The sequence below is a fragment of the Rhinopithecus roxellana genome, chromosome 7, assembly GCF_007565055.1.
Source record: "Rhinopithecus roxellana isolate Shanxi Qingling chromosome 7, ASM756505v1, whole genome shotgun sequence".
Classification (NCBI taxonomy): Eukaryota; Metazoa; Chordata; class Mammalia; order Primates; family Cercopithecidae; genus Rhinopithecus; species Rhinopithecus roxellana.
In genome coordinates, this window is record NC_044555.1 from 154,078,909 (window position 1) to 154,094,028 (window position 15,120).

Sequence of the window (15,120 nt, forward strand, 5' to 3'; positions counted from 1 at the left end):
TTTTTGTACCAGTACCATGCTGTTTTGGTTACTTTAGCCTTATAGTATAGTTTGAGTCAGCTACTGTGATTCCTCCAGCCTTGTTTATTTTGCATGAGGTTGCTTTGACTATCCAATCTCTTTTCTGCTTCCTATGAACTTTAGAATAGTTTTTTCTAATTCTGTGAAAAATGATATTGGTAGTTTAATAGAAATAGCATTGAATCTGTAGATTGCTTTGGGCAGAAAGGCCATCTTGACAATATTGATTCTTCCAATCCATGGATATTGAATGGGTTTTTTTTTGTTTGTTTGTTTTTCATTTATTTTATTTTTTAATTTTATTTTTCCATAAGTTATTGGGGTACAGATGATATTTGGTTACATGAATAAATTATTTAGTGGAGATTCATGAGAACCTAGTGCACCCATCACTCCATCACTCAAACAGTATACACTGCACCGTATTTGCTGTCTTTTATCCCTCACCCCCTCCCACTCTTCCCTCCAAGTCCCCAAAGTCCATTGTATTATTCTTATGACTTTGCATCCTCATAGCTTAGCTCCCACATATCAGTGAGAACATATGATGTTTGGTTTTCCATTCCTGAGTTATCGCATTTGGAATAATACTCTCTAATCTCATCCAGGTCATTGCAAATGTTGTTCATTCCTTTTCATGACTGAGTAGTATTCCATTTTATATATATACCAGAGTTTCTTTATCTACTCATTGATTGATGGGCATTTGATTTGGTTCCATGGTTGTGCTATTGTGAATTGTGCTGCTGTAAACATGCATGTGCAAGTATCTTTTTCGAATAATGACTTCTTTTCCTCTGGGTAGATACCCTGTAGTGGGATTTCTGGATCAAATGGTAGTTCAACTTTTTGTTCTTTAAGGAATCTCCACACTGTTTTCCATAGCGGTTTTACTAGTTTACATTCCCACCAGCAGTGTAGAAATGTTCCCTGATCGCCGCATCCACACCAACATCTACTGTTTCCTTTGTTTGTGTCCTCTATAATTTATCTTAGCAGTGTCTTGTAGTTCTACTTGTAGAGATCTTTCACCTCCTTTGCTAGGTGTGCTCCTAGGGGAAGGTGTGTGTGTGTGTGTGTGTGTGTGTGTGTGTGTGTGTGTGTGTGAAACTATTGTAAATGGAATAACTTTCTTGATTTGGCTCTGAGCCTGAATGTTATTGGTATATAGAAATAGTACTAAATTTGGTACATTGATTTTGTACCTTGAAATTTTACTAAAGTTGTTTTTCAATTCTGGGAGCCTTTTGTCATAGTGTTCAGGGTTTTCTAGGTATAGAATCAGGTCATCAGTGAAGAGAGATAAATTAATTCCTTCTCCTATTTGAATGCTTTTTATTGGTTTCTCTTGACTAAAAATAAATTTTAAAATTAAGTAAATATTCTTGTATTTTTTCAATATAGCATTGTATATTTTTGCACCTGTGTTAATCTAATATGGGATAAGTCCTTTGAGTAGAATTAAATGTAATATCTTATATTTTAAACTTTTAACAATTATGCTTTAGATGTGTTTTCTATACATACAAAACTTAACTATTTTGCACAAATGTATACTTCATATTCATGCTATTAGATTACCCTTCAAGATACACACACACAAACACACACACACGCATAATGCACACACACATTTTATGTACTTTTATTTTTATTTCAGTTGTCCCACCCACAAAAATCAAGTAAACTACAGGATTAAATTATATTTAAGATCCCATTCAGAGCTACAATTCCACCAGTTTCACATAAGTCTTCTTACTACACAAAGCCTTGGAGCATGCGTGTGTGTGATAATTTTAAAAACACAAGTCAACTTACAATATTTCTATGTTTTATCCATACTTTGGCATGTACTTTATTTATTGTTATGCCTTGATAATGTTCTATTGTATGACTATTCCATACTTTGTTTATCCATTGGTCACTTGTACATCTGGGTTGTTTCCACTTTTTGGATATTACAAATAAGTATGCTAATAAACTTTAGTGCATAAATTGTTATTCAAAAATTTATTTTCAATTATTTTGTGTATGTACCTAAAAGCTAAGGGAAAGATATCAGACACAAAAGGCCGCATAATATATGATTCCATTTATACGAAATAAAGAGAACAAGTAAATCCAAGGAGCAGGTTAATCATTTTTAAGGGCTGGGAGGAGCAAGGAACAGAGATTGACTGCTTAATGGTACAGAGTTTCTTTGTAGAGCAAGGAAATTGTTCTAGAATTAGGTGTGATGATGACACAACACTATAAATTACTAAAATTCACTGAATTGTACAATATAAACACGCTTAAAATGGTGAATTTTGTGCATAAAATTATTTCAAAACAAGTTTAAAAACAAAATTTTGTGGCATAGTATGATGTTACATGAACTATATGAATTTATATTTTTGAGGTAAGATTCACACACAAAATTCAAAATGTAAATCCATACAGTTCATGTAACATTATACTATGCCACATAATTTTGTTTTTAAACTTGTTTTGAAATAATTTTATGTGAATGTTGACAAAATAGCAAAGAGTTTCTATATACCCTTTACTTAGCTTCTCTTATGTTAACATCTTACAAAACCATTGTACAATTATCAAAACCAGTGTACTGTACTATACTACTATTATCTAAAAACTTCATTCAAACTTCACCAGTTTTTCTACTTATCCCCAGTTGCATGTAGTTCTCATGTACCTTTAACATGCTTACGTCTAGGCCGGGCATGGTGGCTCACGCTTGTAATCCCAGCACTCTGGGAGGTCGAGGCGGGCAGATCACCTAAGGTCGGCAGTTCCAGACCAGGCTGACCAACGTGGAGAAACACCATCTCCACGAAAAACACAAAATTAGCTGGGCATGATGGTGCATACCTGTAATCCCAGCTACTCGGGAGGCTGAGGCAGGAGAATTCCTTGAACCTGGGAGGCGGAGGTTGCCGTGAGCTGAGATTGCACCGTTGCACTCCAGCTTGGGCAACAAGAACGTAACTCCATCTCAAATATATATACATACATATATTTACTTAATTCTGTAAGAGCTTTTCTATCTTTGCCTATCTTTTAAGACCATTTTCATGCCTGTCTTTTGACACTTTTGCATTGCTCAGTTATTTATTGAATACCCTTCAGTTTTACTTTGTCTGGTTTTCTCTTGATTAGATTGAAGTTATCATTTTTTAAAAGAATCTCATAAAAGGGATATTATGCTCTCTCACTGCACCAAAAATGTTTGGTGATTCAAAGTGTTTAATTTTGATGAAATCCAATTTATCCATTTTTCCTTTAGTAGCTTGTACGTTCAGTGTTATATCTAAGAATTCATTGCTAAACACATGGTCACAAAGATATGCCTTATGTTTTGTTCTAAGAGTTTTACAAATCTAGCTCTTATATACAGATCTTTAATCAATTTTGAGCTAAATTTTATATATAGGGTAAGGTAGTAGTCCTTTGAATTTGGATAGTCATTTGACTCAGCACCACGTATTGAAAAGACTATCTTTGCCCTTACTGAATGTTCTTGGCTCCCTTGTTGAAAATCAATTGACCATTAATGTATGAATTATATCCTATGTCACTATAGCTTGTCCCTTCTCCACTGGGCCAGGGGGTAACTCAGTGCCCTGAAGTAAGAAAGACAAGCCTGGCTGGATTAAACACCTGTTGAATGAAGAGCACTTGGGCCTCGAGTAAAGATCTGTGGTAGCCAGGCAGTGATTGCTGCAGGCCTTGGGTAAGAACCAGTCTTATACTGGCTTCAGGGCTCATCTGGTAGTATCTCAGTGGTGGTGGCCAATGAGGTGCTTGTATTACCCTTCCCCAAGCTCCAGGAATCTCAGCACAGAGAGAGATTTGTTAGAGGAAAAGTAAGGGAAAAAAAAACAATAATCTCTGCCCAGTAATCCAAATAATTATTCCAGATCTTATCCAAGACCACCATGAAGGTACTCTAAGGGTCTGCAAGGACCACAACATTGCTGGGCTTAGGGCTCCCCCAATGCAGATACAGCTTAGATCACAACACCCAATTACTTTCAAATCTGGAAAGTCTTCTCAGGAAGAATGGCTACAAATAAGCCTAGACTGCAAAGACTATAATAAATGCTTATCTCTTCAATACCCAGACAGTAATGAACATCCACAAACTTCAAGGTCATCAAGAAAAACATGAACTCCCTCACAAAGCAAGCTAAATAAGGCACCAGGGATCAAACTCGAGAAAGACACATGTGTTCTTTCAGACAGAGAATTCAAAATAGCTGTGTTGAGGAAACTCAAATAAATTAAAAATAACACACAAAAGGAATTCAGAATTATAGCAAATAAATTTTAAAAAGAAATTGAAATAATTAAAAACAATCAAGGAGAAATTCTAGAGCTGAAACATGCGATTTACATACTTAAAAACGCACCAGTCTCTCAGCGGGAGAACTGATCAAGCAGCAGAAAGAATTAGTGAGCCTGAAGAGAGGCTATTTGAAAATACAGTCAGAGGAGACAAAAGAAAAAAATAAAAAAAATAAAGTACACCTGCAATCTCTAGAAAATCATCTCAAAGGGGCAAATCTAAGAGTTATTAGCCTTAAAGGAGAGGTAGAGACAAAGATTTGGCTAAAAAATTTATTTAAAGGAATAACAACAAGATAACATCCCACACATAGAAAAAGACATCAATATTCAAGTACAAGAGTATTGTAGAACACCAAGCAGATTTAACTCAAAGAAGACCACCTCAAGGCATTTAATAGTCAAACTCCCAAATGTCAATGATAAAGAATGTATCCAAAAAGCAGAAAGATAAAATAAACAAATAACAAAAAAAGCTCTAATACATGTGGCAGAAGACATATTAGTAGAAACCTTCCAGGCCAGAAGAGAGTGACATGGCATATTTAAAGTGCTGAAGGAAAAAATACTTTTACCATAGAATAGTATATCTGGGGAAAACATCTTTTAAACGTGAAGGAGAGATAAAGACTTTCCCAGACAAACAAAAGCTGAGGGATTTTATCAACATCGGACTTATCATACAACAAATGCTACAGGGAATTCTTCATTTGGAAAGAAAAGGACACTAATGAGCAATACAAAATCATCTGAAGTGGCAAAACTCACTGATAATAATAAGTACACAGAAAAACAGACAATATTATAACACTGTAATTGTGGTATGTAAAGCACTTATATCTCAAGTAGAAAGGTGAATAAATGAACCAATCAAAAATAATAATAACAACTCATCAGCACACATCAACTCATCATTTACATCAGGTATAACTCCCAATGCAATCCCTCCCCCCAACCCCCTCCCCATGATAGGCCCCAGTGTGTGATGTTCCCCTTCCCGAGTCCAAGTGATCTCATTGTTCAATTCCCACCTATGAGTGAGAACATGTGGTGTTTGGTTTTCTGTTCTTGCGATAGTTTGCTGAGAATGATGGTTTCCGGCTACATCCACGTCCCTACAAAGGACACGAACTCATCCTTTTTTATGGCTGCATAGTATTCCATGGTATATATGTGCCACATTTTCTTAATCCAGTCTGTCACTGATGGACATTTGGGTTGATTCCAAGTCTTTGCTATTGTGAATAGTGCCGCAATAAACATATGTGTGCATGTGTCTTTATAGCAGCATGATTTATAATTCTTTGGGTATATACCCAGTAATGGGATGGCTGGGTCATATGGTACTTCTAGTGCTAATGAGTTGATGGGTGCAGCACACCAACATGGCACAAGTATACATATGTAACAAAACTGCACGTTATGCACATGTACCCTAGAACTTAAAGTATAATAATAATAAACTAAAATAAAATAAAAACATAAAAGAAACCAGGAAATAACAGAGATATAAAGAAAGTTATAAAAATAAAGAGTTTTGAACAGTATTGATAAAATATAAATATCTTCAAAAATGTAAACATTTGGCCTAAATGACACAGGTCAAATATTAGGTTTGCTAAAAAAAAATAAAAAAAAAAGAACTGTTGTTATTCCTAAGATCTTTCAATGCTAAGGGCAGATGAATGATTCTATTGGCTGTAAATCATAGGCCTTTAGGTCAGTTCAAATGTTGTTTTATTATTATTACAAGAAAGACCCTAGAAGCAGAAAATACAATTTTATTTATATTAAAATTATGCTCATGGCAATTTCTTAGAAACAAACTTTAAAAAAAGTGGATTAAAATTAAATATAATTTTCCTGCTAAGAAAATAATAATAATAATAATAACAACTATTGAAAATATACACAATACAATAGGGTATAAATAGAAAGAACAGAAAGTTAAAAATCAAGGAGACAAAGGTAAAGCGCACAGTTATTATTAGTTTTCTTCTTGCTTGTTTGTTAGGTTCTTTGTTTTCACAATCAGTGTTTACTTGTCATCAGTTTAAAATAATGGGTTGTAAGATGTTATTTGCAAGTCTTATGATAGCTTCTAATAAAGAAATCTACAATGGATAGACAAAAAATAAAAAGCAATATGCTCAAACATACCAGTAGAGAAAATCATTTTCCTCAAAGAAAAACAGGAATAAAAGAAGAAAGAGAAGACCAAAAGAGAACCGGAAAACAAGAAAATGGCAGATGTGGAGGGGGGAGCAAGACGGCCGAATAGGAACAGCTCCAGTCTTCAGCTCCCGGCGCGAGCAACACAGAAGACAGGTGATTTCTGCATTTTCAACTGAGGTACTGGGTTCATCTCACTACGGAGTGCATGACAACCAGTGCTGGTCAGCTGCAGCAGCCCGCCCAGCCAGAGCTGAAGCAGGGTGAGGCATCACCTCACCTGGGAAGCCGGGGAAGGGAATCCCTTTTCCCTGCCAGGGGAACTGAGACGCACAACACCTGGAAAATCGGGTAACTCCCACCGCAATACTGCACTTTACCAAGGGTTTTAGCAAACGGGCACACCAGGAGATTATATCCCACACTGGGCCGGGAGGGTCCCACGCCCACGGAGCCTCCATCATTGCTAGCACAGCAGTCTGCAATCTAACCGCAAGGCAGCAGAAGGCTGGGGGAAGGGTGCCCAAAATTGCTGAGGCTTAAGTAGGTAAACAAACCTCCTGGAAGCTCGAACAGGGTGGAGCTCACAGCAGCTCAAGGAGACCTGCCTGTCTCTGTAGACTCCACCTCTGGGGACAGGACACAGCTAAACAACAACAACTACAACAACAAAAAAGCAGCAGAAACCTCTGCAGATGCAAACAACTCTGTCTGACAGCTTTGAAGAGAGCAGTGGATATCCCAACACGGAGGTTGAGATCTGAGAACAGACAGAATGCCTGCTCAAGTGGGTCCCTGGCCCCTGAGTAGCCTAACTGGGAGACATCCCCCACTAGGGGCAGTCTGACACCCAACACCTCACACGGTGGAGTACACCCCTGAGAGGAAGCTTCCAAAGCAAGAATCAGACAGGTACACTCGCTGTTCTGCAATATTCAATCTTCTACAACCTCTGCTGCTGATACCCAGGCAAACAGGGTATGGAGTGGACCTCAAGCAATCTCCAACAGCCATACAGCTCAGGGTCCTGACTGTTAGAAGAAAAACTAACAAAGAGGAAGGACACCCATACCAAAACCCCATCAGTACGTCACCATCATCAAAGACCAGATGCAGATAAAACCACAAAGATGGTGAAAAAGCAGGGCAGAAAAGCTGGAAATTCAAAAAATGAGAGCGCATCTCCCCCTGCAAAGGAACGCAGCTCATCACCAGCAACGGATCAGAGCTGCATGGAGAATGACTTTGATGAGATAAGAGAAGAAGGCTTCACCATCAAACTTCTCAGAGCCAAAGGAGGAATTACATACCCGGCACAAAGAAACTATACATCTTGAAAAAAGAGTGGAAGAATTGATAACTATAATAATTAATGCAGAGAAGGCCATAAACGAATGGACAGAGATAAAAAAAAATGACATGAGAAATACGAGTCAAATCCACAAGTTTCAGTAACCGACTCGATCAACTGGAAGAAAGAGTATCAGCGATTGAGGATCAAATGAATGGATTGAAGCGAGAAGAGAAATCTAAACAAAAAAGAAGAAAAAGAAATGAACAAAGCCTGCAAGAATTATGGGATGATGTAAGAAGATCAAATCTACGTCTGATTGGGGTGCCTGAAAGTGAGGGGGAAAACGGAACCAACTTGGAAAACACTCTTCAGGATATCATCCAGAAGAACTTCCCCAACCTAGCAAAACAGGCCAACATTCAAATTCAGGAAGTACAGAGAAGGACAAAAAGATACTCCTCGAGAAGAGCAACTCCAAGACACATAATGCCAGATTCACCAAAGTTGAAATGAAGGAAAAAATCTTAAGGGCAGCCAGAGAGAAAGGTCGGGTTACCCACAAAGGGAAGCCCATCAGACTAACAGCAGATCTCTCAGCAGAAACTCTGCAAGCCAAAGAGAGTGTGGGCCAATATTCAACATTCTTAAAGAAAAGAATTTTAAACTCAGAATTTCATATCCAGTCAAAATAAGTTTCATAAGTGAAGGAGAAATAAAGTCCTTTACAGATAAGCAAATGCTTAGAGATTTTGTCACGACCAGGCCCGCATAAAAAGAGACCCTGAAGGAAGCACTAAACATGGAAAGGAACAAACGGTACCAGCCATTGCAAAAACACACCAAAATGTAAAGACCATCGAGGCTAGGAAGAAACTGCATCAACTAACGAGCAAAATAACCAGTTAATAAACAATGGCAGGATCAAGTTCACACATAACAATATTAACCTTAAATGTAAATGGACTAAATGCTCCAATTAAAAGACACAGACTGGCAAACTGGATAAAGAGTCAAGACCCATCAGTCTGCTGTATTCAGGAGACCGATCTCACATGCAGAGACATACATAGGCTCAAAATAAAGGGATGGAGGAAGATCTACCAAGCAAATGGAGAACAAAAAAAAGCAGGGGTTGCAATCCTAGTCTCTGATAAAATAGACTTTAAACCATCAGAGATCAAAAGAGACAAAGAAGGACATTACATAATGGTAAAGGGATCAATTCAACAGGAAGAGATAACTATCCTAAATATATATGCACCCAATACAGGAGCACCCAGATTCATAAAGCAAGTCCTTAGAGACTTACAAAAAGACTTAGAACCCCATACAATAACAATGGGAGACTTCAACACCCCATTGTCAACATTAGACAGATCAACGAGACTGAAAGTTAAGAAGGATATCCAGGAATTGAACTCAACTCTGCAGCAAGCAGACCTAATAGGCATCTACAGAACTCTCCACCCCAAATCAAGAGAATATACACTCTTCTCAGCAACACATCACACTTATTCCAAAACTGACCAAATAATTGGAAGTAAAGCACTCCTCAGCAAACGCACAAGAACAAAAATTATAACAAACTGTCTCTCAGACCACAGAACAATCAAACTAGAACTCAGGACTAAGAAACTCAATCAAAACCACTCAACTACATGGAAACTGAATAACGTGCTCCTGAATGACTACTGGGTACATAATGAAATGAAGGCAGAAATAAAGATGTTCTTTGAAACCAATGAGAACAAAGATACCACATACTAGAATCTCTGGGACACATTTAAAGCAATATGTAGAGGTAAATTTATGGCACTAAATGCCCACAAGAGAAAGCTGGAAAGATCTAAAATTGACACTCTAACATCACAATTAAAAGAACTACAAAAGCAAGAGCAAACACATTCAAAAGCCAGCAGAAGGCAAGAAATAACTAAGATCAGAGCAGAACTGAAGGAGATAGAGACACAAAAAACCCTCCAGAATATCAATGAATCCAGGAGTTGGTTTTTTGAAAAGATCAACAAAATTGATAGACTACTAGCAAGAATAATAAAGAAGAAAAGAGACAAGAATCAAATAGATGCAATAAAAAATGATAAAGGGGATATCACCACTGACCCCACAGAAATACAAACTACCATCAGAGAATACTATAAACACCTCCAAGCAAATCAACTAGAAAATCTAGAAGAAATGGATAATTTCCTGGACACTTACACTCTCCCAAGAATAAACCAGGAAGAAGCTGAATCCCTGAATACACCAATAGCAGGCTCTGAAATTGAGGGAATAACTAATAGCCTACCCACCAAAAAAAGTCTAGGACGAGGTGGATTCACAGCTGAATTCTACCAGAGGTACAAGGAGGAGCTGGTACCATTCCATCTGAAACTATTCCAGTCAATTGAAAAAGAGGGAATCCTCCCTAACTCATTTTATGAGGCCAACATCATCCTGATACCAAAGCCTGGCAGAGACACAACAAAAAAAGAGAATTTTAGACCAATATCCCTGATGAACATCGATGCAAAAATCCTCAATAAAATACTGGCAAACTGGATTCAGCAGCACATCCAAAAGCTTATCCACCATGATCAAGTGGGCTTCATCCCTGGGATGCAAGGCTGGTTCAACATTCGCAAATCAATAAACGTAATCCAGCATATAAACAGAACCAAACACAAAAACCACAGGATTATCTCAATAGATGCAGAAAAGGCTTTTGACAAAATTCAACAGCCCTTCATGCTAAAAACACTCAAGAAATTTGGTATTGATGGAACGTACCTCAAAATAATAAGAGCTATTTATGACAAACCCACAGCCAATATCATACTGAATGGGCAAAAACTGGAAAAATTCCCATTGAAAACTGGCACAAGACAGGTATGCCCTCTCTCACCAGTCCTATTCAACATACTCTTGGAAGTTCTGGCTAGGGCAATCAGGCAAGGGAAAGAAATCAAGGGTATCCAGTTAGGAAAAGAAGAAGTCAAATTATCCCTGTTTGCAGATGACATGATTGTATATTTAGAAAACCCCATTGTCTTAGCCCAAAATCTCCTTAAGCTGATAAGCAACTTCAGCAAAGTCTCAGGATACAAAATCAATGTGCAAAAATAACAAGCATTCTTATACATGAGTAACAGACAAACAGAGAGCCAAATCATGAATGAACTTCCATCGACAATTGCTTCAAAGAGAATAAAATACCTAGGAATCCAACTTACAAGGGATGTAAAGGACCTCTTCAAGGAGAACTACAAACCACTGCTCAGTGAAATCAAAGAGGACACAAACAAATGGAAGAACATACCATGCTCATGGATAGGAAGAATCAATATCATGAAAATGGCCATACTGCCCAAGGTTATTTATAGATTCAAGGCCATCCCCATCTAGCTACCAATGAGTTTCTTCACAGAATTGGAAAAAACTGCTTTAAAGTTCATATGGAACCAAAAAAGAGCCCGCATTGCCAATACAATTCTAAGTCAAAAGAACAAAGCTGGAGGCATCACGCTACCTGACTTCACACTATACTACAAGGCCGCAGTAACCAAAACAGCACTGTACTGGTACCAAAACAGAGATATAGACCAATGGAACAGAACAGAGTCCTCAGAAATAATACCACACATCTACAACCATCTGATCTTTGATAAACCTGAGAGAAACAAGAAATGGGGAAAGGACTCCCTATTTAATAAATGGTGCTGGGAAAATTGGCTAGCCATAAGTAGAAAGCTGAAACTGGATCCTTTCTTTCTCCTTATACGAAAATTAATTCAAGATGGATTAGAGACTTAAATGTTAGACCTAACACCATAAAAACCCTAGAAGAAAACCTAGGTAGTACCATTCATGACATGGGCCTGGGCAAGGACTTCATGTCTAAAACACCAAAAGCAACAGCAGCAAAAGCCAAAATTGACAAATGGGATCTGATTAAACTAAAGAGCTTCTACACAGCGAAAGAAACTACCATCAGAGTGAACAGGCAACCTACAGAATGGGAGAAAATTTTTGCAATCTACTCATCTGACAAAGGGCTAATATCCAGTACAAAGAACTCAAACAAATATACAAGAAAAAAACAAACAACCCCATCAGAAAGTGGGCAAAGGATATGAACAGACATTTCTCAAAAGAAGACATTCATACAGCCAACAGACACATGAAAAAATGCTCATCATCACTCGCCATCAGAGAAATGCAAATCAAAACCACAATGAGATACCATCTCACACCAGTTGGAATGGCGATCATTAAAAAGTCAGGAAACAACAGGTGTTGGAGAGGATGTGGAGAAATAGGGACACTTTTACACTGTTGGTGGGATTGTAAACTAGTTCAACCATTATGGAAAACAGTATGGCAATTCCTCAAGGATCTAGAACTAGATGTACCACATGACCCAGCCATCCCACTACTGGTTATATACTCAAAGGATCATAAATCATGCTGCCATAAACACATATCCACACGTATGTTTATTGCGGCGCTATTCACAATAGCCAAGACTTGGAATCAACCCAAATGTCCATCTGTGACAGACTGGATTAAGAAAATGTGGCACATATACACCATGGAATATTATGCAGCCATAAAAAAGGATGAGTTTGAATCCTTTGTAGGGACATGGATGCAGCTGGAAACCATCATTCTTAGCAAACTATCACAAGAAGAGAAAACCAAACACCACATGTTCTCACTCATAGGTGGGAACTGAACAATGAGATCACGTGGACTCGGGAAGGGGAACATCACACACCGGGGCTTATCGTGGGGAGGGGGAAGGGGGGAGGGATTGCATTGGGAGTTATACCTGATATAAATGATGAATTGATGGGTGCTGACGAGTTGATGGGTGCAGCACACCAACATGGCACAAGTATACATATGTAACAAACCTACACGTTATGCACATGTACCCTGGAACTTAAAGTATAATAATAATAAAAAAAAAGAAAACCCCATTGTCTCAGCCCAAAATCTCCTTAAGCTGATAAGAAACTTCAGCAAAGTCTCAGGATACAAAATTAATGTGCAAAAATCACAAGCCTTCTTATACACCAGTAACAGACAAACAGAGAGCCAAATCATGAATGAACTTCCATTCACAATTGCTTCAAAGAGAATAAAATACCCAGGAATCCAACTTACAAGGGATGTCAAGGACCTCTTCAAGGAGAACTACAAACCACTGCTCAGTGAAATAAAAGAGGACAGAAACAAATGGAAGAACATAAAATGCTCATGGATAGGAAGAATCAATATCGTGAAAATGGCCATACTGCCCAAGGTAATTTATAGATTCAATGCCATCCCCATCAAGCTACCAATGAGTTTCTTCACAGAATTGGAAAAAACTGCTCTAAAGTTCATATGGAACCAAAAAGGAGCCTGCATTGCCAAGAAAATCTTAAGTCAAAAGAACAAAGCTGGAGGCATCATGCTACCTGACTTCACACTATACTACAAGGCTACAGTAACCAAAATAGCATGGTACTGGTACCAAAACAGAGATATAGACCAATGGAACAGAACAGAGTCCTCAGAAATAATACCACACATCTACAGCCATCTGATCTTTGACAAACCTGAGAGAAACAAGAAATGGGGAAAGGATTCCCTATTTAATAAATGGTGCTGGGAAAATTGGCTAGACATAAGTAGAAAGCTGAAACTGGATCCTTTCCTTTCTCCTTATACGAAAATTAATTCAAGATGATTAGAGACTTAAATGCTAAACCTAATACCACAAAAACCCTAGAAGAAAACCTAGGTGTTACCATTCGGGACATAGGCATGGGCAAGGACTTCATATCTAAAACACCAAAAGCAATGGCAGCAAAAGCCAAAATTGACAAATGGGATCTAATTAAACTAAAGAGCTTCTGCACAGCAAAAGAAACTACCATCAGAGTGAACAGGCAACCTACAGAATGGGAGAAAATTTTTGCAATCTACTCATCAGACAAAGGGTAAATATCCAGAACCTACAAAGAACTCAATCAAATTTACAAGAATAACACAAACAACCCTATCAAAAATGGGCAAAGGATATGAACAGACATTTCTCAAAAGAAGACATTCATACAGCCAACAGACACATGAAAAAATGCTCATCATCACTCGCCATCAGAGAAATGCAAATCAAAACCACAATGAGATACCATCTCACACCAGGTAGAATGGCAATCATTAAAAAGTCAGGAAACAACAGGTGCTGGAGAAGATGTGGAGAAATAGGAACACTTTTACACTGTTGATGGGATTGTAAACTAGTTCAACCATTATGGAAAACAGTATGGCAATTCCTCAAGGATCAAGAACTAGAAGTACCATATGACTCTAGCATTGAAAGACCTTAGGAATAAGAACAGTTCTTTTTTTTTTTTTTTAGCAAACCTAATATTTGACCTGTGTCATTTAGACCAAATGTTAAAATTTTTATGTTATTTGTATTTTATCAATACTCTTTAAAACTCTTTATTTTTTTAACTTTCTTTATATCTCTGTTATTTCCTGGTTTCTTTTATGTTTTTATTTTATTTTAGTTTATTATTATTATACTTTAAGTTCTAGGGTACATGTGCATAACGTGGAGTTTTGTTACATATGTATACTTGTGCCATGTTTGTGTACTGCACCCATCAACTCATCAGCACTAGAAGTACCATATGACCCAGCCATCCCATTACTAGGTATATACCCAAAGAATTATAAATCATGCTGCTATAAAGACACATGCACACGTATGTTTATTGCAGCACTATTCACAATAGCAAAGACTTGGAATCAACCCAAATGTCCATCAGTGACAGACTGGATTAAGAAAATGTGGCACATATATACCATGGAATACTATGCAGCCATAAAAAAGGATGAGTTCGTGTCCTTTGTAGGGATGTGGATGCAGCCGGAAACCATCATTCTCAGCAAACTATCGCAAGAACAGAAAACCAAACACCACATGTTCTCACTCATAGGTGGGAATTGAACAATGAGATCACTTGGACTCGGGAAGGGGAATATCACACACCGGGGCCTATCGTGCGGAGGGGGTTGGGGGGAGGGATTGCATTGGGAGTTATACCTGATGCAAATGACGTGTTGATGGGTGCTGACGAGTTGATGGGTGCAGCACACCAACATGGCACAAGTATACATATGTAACAAACCTGCACGTTATGCACATGTACCCTAGAACTTAAAGTATAATAATAATAATAATAATAATAATAATAAATTTAAAGTTATATAAAATCTGTTCATAT